This window comes from Haemaphysalis longicornis, unplaced genomic scaffold (assembly GCF_048455015.1).
Source record: "Haemaphysalis longicornis isolate Haplotype H1 unplaced genomic scaffold, Haemaphysalis longicornis Haplotype H1 scaffold_13, whole genome shotgun sequence".
Taxonomy (NCBI): Eukaryota; Metazoa; Arthropoda; class Arachnida; order Ixodida; family Ixodidae; genus Haemaphysalis; species Haemaphysalis longicornis.
Genome location: NW_027526233.1, coordinates 26,904,137 through 26,910,382, shown reverse-complemented (window position 1 = coordinate 26,910,382; position 6,246 = coordinate 26,904,137). Strand labels below are relative to the sequence as shown.

The window sequence follows — 6,246 nt, the reverse complement described above, 5'->3', positions numbered from 1 at the left end:
AACAGAACCTCTAGCTTAACCTGCGCGGTATCACATTTCAGCATGTTAATATTAACATCGCCACCACAAATTACATTAAGCTGATTATTATTCACAAAATCAAGAAGTGTCTCAAGATATTCTAAAAAAGGTGTCAGGGAACCGCTTGGGGGACGGTAGCAGACAACAAGAAGAGTGCCTTGAAGCTTTATGGTCAATATTTCGTAGTCATGCGTCATCGCAGAAAATTCAGGTATCATTTCAAAAGAAAATGCCTTTTTAACCAAAATACAAACTCCGCCGCCACGGCCTGTGGGGCGATTCAGATAGAAAGTGTGATAAGATGGTTTACGAAAGACTTCGGATTGTTGTGTGCACCATGTCTCAATTAACATAAGAACATCAAATGATGGCTTTATTTGATCTAAGAAAAGATTCAAGTCGACTGCTTTGTTTCGAATGGATCGTACGTTTAAGTGTAGACATTTAAATGACTTTGAAAACGGAGTACCTAGGTTTTTATCAAAAGCGTGCGGTTGCACGTAGTCTTCGGAATGGGCGGATGCCATAGCATTTCCAGTTGGCTTTATTTTTTTTCATCTTATCTGAGCCGGTCGCGGTCGCAAGCATTAGTAACCACCACCACTGGGCCTCCATCTACTTTGCGCATGAGTACTTTGTTGTTGTGGTGCCATACGTATTTGAAATTGTTAGCCTTGGCCCAGACTTTTGTTTCAAAAAGCAGAGTGCGTGTTGTTTTCGTCAAATTTTCCAGCAAGAACAAGTCCTCATGCGCATCAGACAGTTTCTTCCTATTCTGCCACCACATGTCCCTGTCGGTCTGTTTCGCAAAACTACAGATTACGCCGGGTATCTTATCTTTCTTGGAAGGGAGGCGGTGGATGGCTACAATGTCATTTTTGTCCAGAAGGGGCAATTTTATTTTGGCTGCAAGCTTATTGATTTCACTGACCAAGTCTTCGTTTTCAGTTATCTATATACCGTGAAATTCAAGATTAAGTCGCCTGCTTCGCCATTCAAGGTCATCGACCTCGCGTCTCATCTGTAGAAGCTCGTCATCCTGAGCTTCCACTTTTTCCAGCCTCCGCTTCAAATCCCTTACTTCCTGCTCGTTGCGCTCCGTGCGTGTTAATAGTTCGTCGTAACGTTCGCTCATGAATTGTACACTGTCTTCAATGCTTTCCACAGTTTCCTTCAATGGCATCAAGTACTCGAGTTTTTCATGAATTGATTTCAGCCATGTCCGTATATCCTGTGTATCGGGGTCAAAGCTAGGTTTCTCGGGCGGCTGTGGCCGAGACTTGGAACGTCTGCATACTGCGCAACGCCAAGCGTTGCGATACGGCTCGCCCTTTGACTTTATCGCTGTGTCCGAAACTCCGGCACATTTCCCGGTGTGATACTTGCTACTGCAGTCACTGCACTTTATACCCGAGTCACTCGCGACAAGTTGTACACGGCAAATTTGACATTGTTCAGTTGACGACATTGTCACACTTGGCAGCAGCAGCAGCAAGAGAAGTAATGAAGGAAAAAACACACGAGAATATAACAACTAACCTGCAACAACGCAAAGCGCTGCATCAGACGATCGTTTTTTGACGCTGCCGCTGCTGCCAATGTGGGGTAGCGGGGTCCATCGGGCTTGTTTTATAGTGCGTCCTTGACTTGCAGCGCTGTTTGCTTGTAGTGGCGGGATTCCTGGCTTGATTTCAAGCTGCTCGGTGTACGCCCACCAAGAACACAGGGGACGGGGGGGGGGGGGGGGGTCCTGATGCTCGTGGTGTTGACGTCAGCTATTTCCTGGCAATCTGCAACAACGCAAAGCGCTGCATCAGACGATCGTTCTTTGACGCTGCCGCTGCTGCCAATGTGGTGTAGCGGGGTCCATCGGGCTTGTTTTATAGTGCGTCCTTGACTTGCAGCGCTGTTTGCTTGTAGTGGCGGGATTCCTGGCTTGATTTCAAGCTGCTCGGTGTACGCCCACCAAGAACACAGGGGACGGGGGGGGGGGGGGGGGTCCTGATGCTCGTGGTGTTGACGGCAGCTATTTCCTGGCAATCTGCAAGAACGCAAAGTGCTGCATCAGACGATCGTTCTTTGACGCTGCCGCTGCTGCCAATGAACCCTACAATCAATCAATCAAGTGAGGCGAGCTCACGCTGGCTTCCTCTTGGTCATTCAGGCCATGGACGAGTGGGGGTAGCGAGATTGCCTGCTCTGTACTAGCTGCGCCTTGCGCTCCCTGGCTTCGTCCTTTGATGCTGGCCTAGTGCAGTTCCCAGCCTCTTGTTCAGACGCAAGGGACTTGGTGCCCTCGCGGCTGGTCCTGTACGACTGGGTCTCACACCGTTGCACCGCGTTCATCATCAGCTCGGCCGCATATCCTGTGAACAAACAGTGCATGGCAGGCAATTTTTCAGTAATTCAGCATCGTAATATTTACTGTTGTATTTACTCAAATCTAGGCTGGCCCTGATTCTAAACCAACCCAAGAAATTTTGAAGGCCAGGAAAAAAAAAACCTGAGTGTGAGGCAGCTGAAATAAGCAAGGATGACAATAGCCGTAAAACTGAACTGCGTTTATTCGCAACGAACCTGCCTAGATTGACTCAACATTTTCCTCGCTGGCTTACTCCGTCTCACCTTCATTAGCGCATGCGCAATATTCTGTACTGTAAAGTGCACATGCAATGCTGTACGCTTTTGAACAAGCTTTCAGAGAAATTATCTACAGCCTACCTCCATCACAGAGAGACCTTTTATCAATGTTACGTTGAAGTCTGATAACATTACTTAACAAGCAACCACAAGCTGTCGCAATTGCTAGTTAGTTTTGTTCATGTGTCAAAACAGACAAGTGGTCATAACAGTGAACGTGCTACTGTCCGCCTGTCCCTCGGTGGTATTGTTGGCTAGCAAATAAAAAACAGACTGTCTAGAGGCTCAGTGGTGATTTCTTAAAAACTTGGAGTGCAAGCTCCTTCAGTAAAACATTTCACTGGCACTTACTGTAGCTTCTGTCCTCCTTGACTGGGCAGGTGGTATAGTGCCCCTTCCTCGACTTGAATGACTGGATTTTATACCTTTTAATCCCATCCTGTGTCTCTGCCTGCTCCCGTGACGCGTTCTCGTTGAAGTGGACAACAGCGAGCCGAGTCCTGCAGAAAGAGTTAGCAAAGCCCTTAGCTCGGCTCGGTGTACTTTGGAATAGTTTGCTCACCTGGCTTTCATCACCCCTTCAGTGAAAGCATTCGACTTTGGGGCAAAGTGGATCAGCACGCTGTGGAACGATTCCAGAGAGAAGGTCTGGGCCACGGGCGCTATCTGCGTCAAGTCACGCAGCAGGGAAGGGCTCTCCACGATGCCTTTGAGGGCAGCAAAAGCTCGGGACGCTAGAGAGGAGACAGCAAAACAGGGCTTAGGAATCCCGTACAGTAGCATTGCGTGCACTGGCCATCATTTAGCATGTAGTGACATTGCCAGTGTGCTGCAAACTCCCTCCTTATACATTCCATGACAGCTGCAGGTGTAGGCATGCCTACCCCCTACTCACTGCTTGCAAGTTACAACAGTGTGGGCCCACTAATATAGCCACTGAGCTGCAATCCAGGGAGGTGTGCCTTCTTCAAGGCAACCGCAGATAACTTGACATTCCATAAAAGGAAGGTACATTGAAGAAAGAGACATGCAATGCAAACAAGCACAAATCAGTTTAACTCTTTTGCTGCTGCCGGAAAATTGACCAATTTTTAGGAGTCCAAGAAAAAATTTTTCCTCCTAAAAACATTGGTTAGGCACTAATTACAGGAACGCAAAATGCAGAATATTTACCTGCCTTCCCAATAACACCAGTTTTTTAAATGTTTTTATATATCATAGTTGTGAAAAAAATATATCAATCAAAATTTCTGTCAAGTTGTCGAAAAAAACGATAAAAAAGGAGTTGTGTAAATCAAACCACCGATAGTAGAAAAAAATTAGAATATACTATTGACCAATTTTTAGGAGTCGAAGAAAACATTTTTTCCTCCTAAAAACATTTGTTAGGCACTAATTACAGGGACGCAAATTGCAGAATATTTAACTGCCTTCCCAATAACACCAGTTTTTAAAATGTTTTATATATCATATTTGTGAAAAAAAAATATAAATCAAAATTTCTGTCGTGTTGTCGACAAAAATTGATAAAAAGAGTTGTGTAAATCAAACCACCGATAGTAAAAAAAAATTAGAATATACTTTTGTCGGGAAACATTTCAAAAACATTGCGCAGAACAGTTTGTCAGATATATAAAAAAAATATTAGCACGCACGGTGCTCGTGTCTTGCGTTGAAGCCCAACCTCCAATTCAAAATGTGCAATTTCGGGTGGTTCCCCGGAATAAATCTGGCGGTTTAACATTATCAGAGGCAGCAATTTGCCACAACATAATATAAAAACATCTTGTCAATGACTCACTTTGCATTTACAGCAAGCACAATATTTCATAAAGTAGCTTTCCAACCAGGCACTGCTTGACATTTTCAGCCGATTTCTGGGATTATTACAGTCAGAGCGCGAACCTGACGATTGAAAATTGTTAGCTGGCTCACGATTCACGCTCTCATAGCAAAAAACAAACGGTGGTGCAAAGTAATTATGAGTGACATGCATTCTTCGTTGGTAGCAGTGACGCGCGATGACCACGCCCCTTTTCCACACCCAGGTGTTTCAAAAGCGTGTCAAAAATCCTGTTTCCGTTCAAAAATGAAAACAAAACTGATTTCGAAAGGCCATTTTCTGATCTAACTCCGAACAGCTTTACTTGTTCGAGCAACGCCTGAAACGCAATGAAAAGGCGCTCGCAAAGTATCGATCAAATTGATCGATGTGGTGCTACGCGACAATACAGGCCATTTGTAACTATTACAAAATGCTTTTCTGGGTCCTTTGAAGAGCGCCACTTTTCTTCCATCTCCTGCACTGTTTTAAGTGCGAAGGCACTTTATAAGCGACCCTGAATTCCGGCGACCGCCGTCCGTCCACATAGCAACAGCTGCGGGTGCGCGCGCTCCTCGTCTTCCTTGGCAACGGGGGGAGATGGTGGTGGTTTAACTGGTTTATTGAGTGGAGAGGTTGGAAGCGGATCTGCTCCCGGCTACTCCATTTCACCAATACAGGGTCGTAGACCCGGCTATACTATTCCACTGTGCACCACACTTTCGGGAGTACTAAAAGTTGCCTGGAAAATGTCCTCCTGGGTTGGTGGTCACTGAGTCACGACAAAAATCTAATATGTCACCTAATAGTTTGTCACTATTCCTGTTGAGGTAAAAAACACATTCAGGGCACGAACAACCTTATTTTGAAGCCCCGCATCAGGCCATGGTCCTAGTAAAGATTCTAAACACACCACACGACGGTTCTCTAATGGGAGTTTGTGTAAAAGTTCACGTCTTTGCCGTGAGTATAATGGGCAGTCTAGCATCACGTGGGAAACATCTTCCTCGGGCGCTCCGCATGCGCAGGATGGTGAGGTTGCACAGTGAATTCGGTACAAAAACGACTTTGTATAAGCCACCCCGAGTCGCAAACGGTGAAGCAGAGTTTCTACATTTCGTGACAGCTCCACATTCACACGGAACTGTAAAGCTGGGTCTATTGCGTACAGCAATGACCGCTTCGTATCTTCATCACACCACGCCTCTGCAGACCGTTGCTCACTTAGTTTCCGTATGATGCTCCTTATATCATCAGCGAGGAGAGGAAGGGTGAGCTCGTCGCCGTCGTCGTGCCCCTGTTTGGCGAGTCTGTCGGCTGCCTCGTTGCCTTTTAGGCCACTGTGGCTGGGTACCCATTGGAAGTCTACGACATGCCCTTTATCACGGGCTGCTTGAAGATGTTCAGCAATCGTAAGGGTCATTATTCGGTACCCGTTTCTAGCCTGAACATTTGATAGGAGCAGAAGTGCTGGCTTGGAGTCTGAGCAGACAACCCACCTAGCACTTTGCTGCCTTGTGGCAATAAACTTGACAGCCTCCACAATGGCACAGAGTTCAGCAGTTGTCGAGGATGTTCTGTGTGACAATCGGAACATCTGCTGCACACCTAGTGCAGGCACTGCGAACGCGCAAGCGGAGCTACGTGTATTGCAAGATCCATCCGTGTACACATGTAGCTTGTCCGCGTGCGCGTTATACATATGCATCAACACTAACTGGACCAACGCCGGTACAGGAACATTTGCCTTCTTGTCGATACCT

The 6,246-nt window shown here is 46.3% G+C and overlaps 1 pseudogene; it reads right to left on the bottom strand.

Moving 5' to 3' along the window:
• Window positions 1-580: 580 nt before the first annotated feature.
• Window positions 581-1,489, bottom strand: LOC144164025 (uncharacterized; annotated as a pseudogene).
• Between the last annotated feature and the right edge of the window lie 4,757 nt (window positions 1,490-6,246).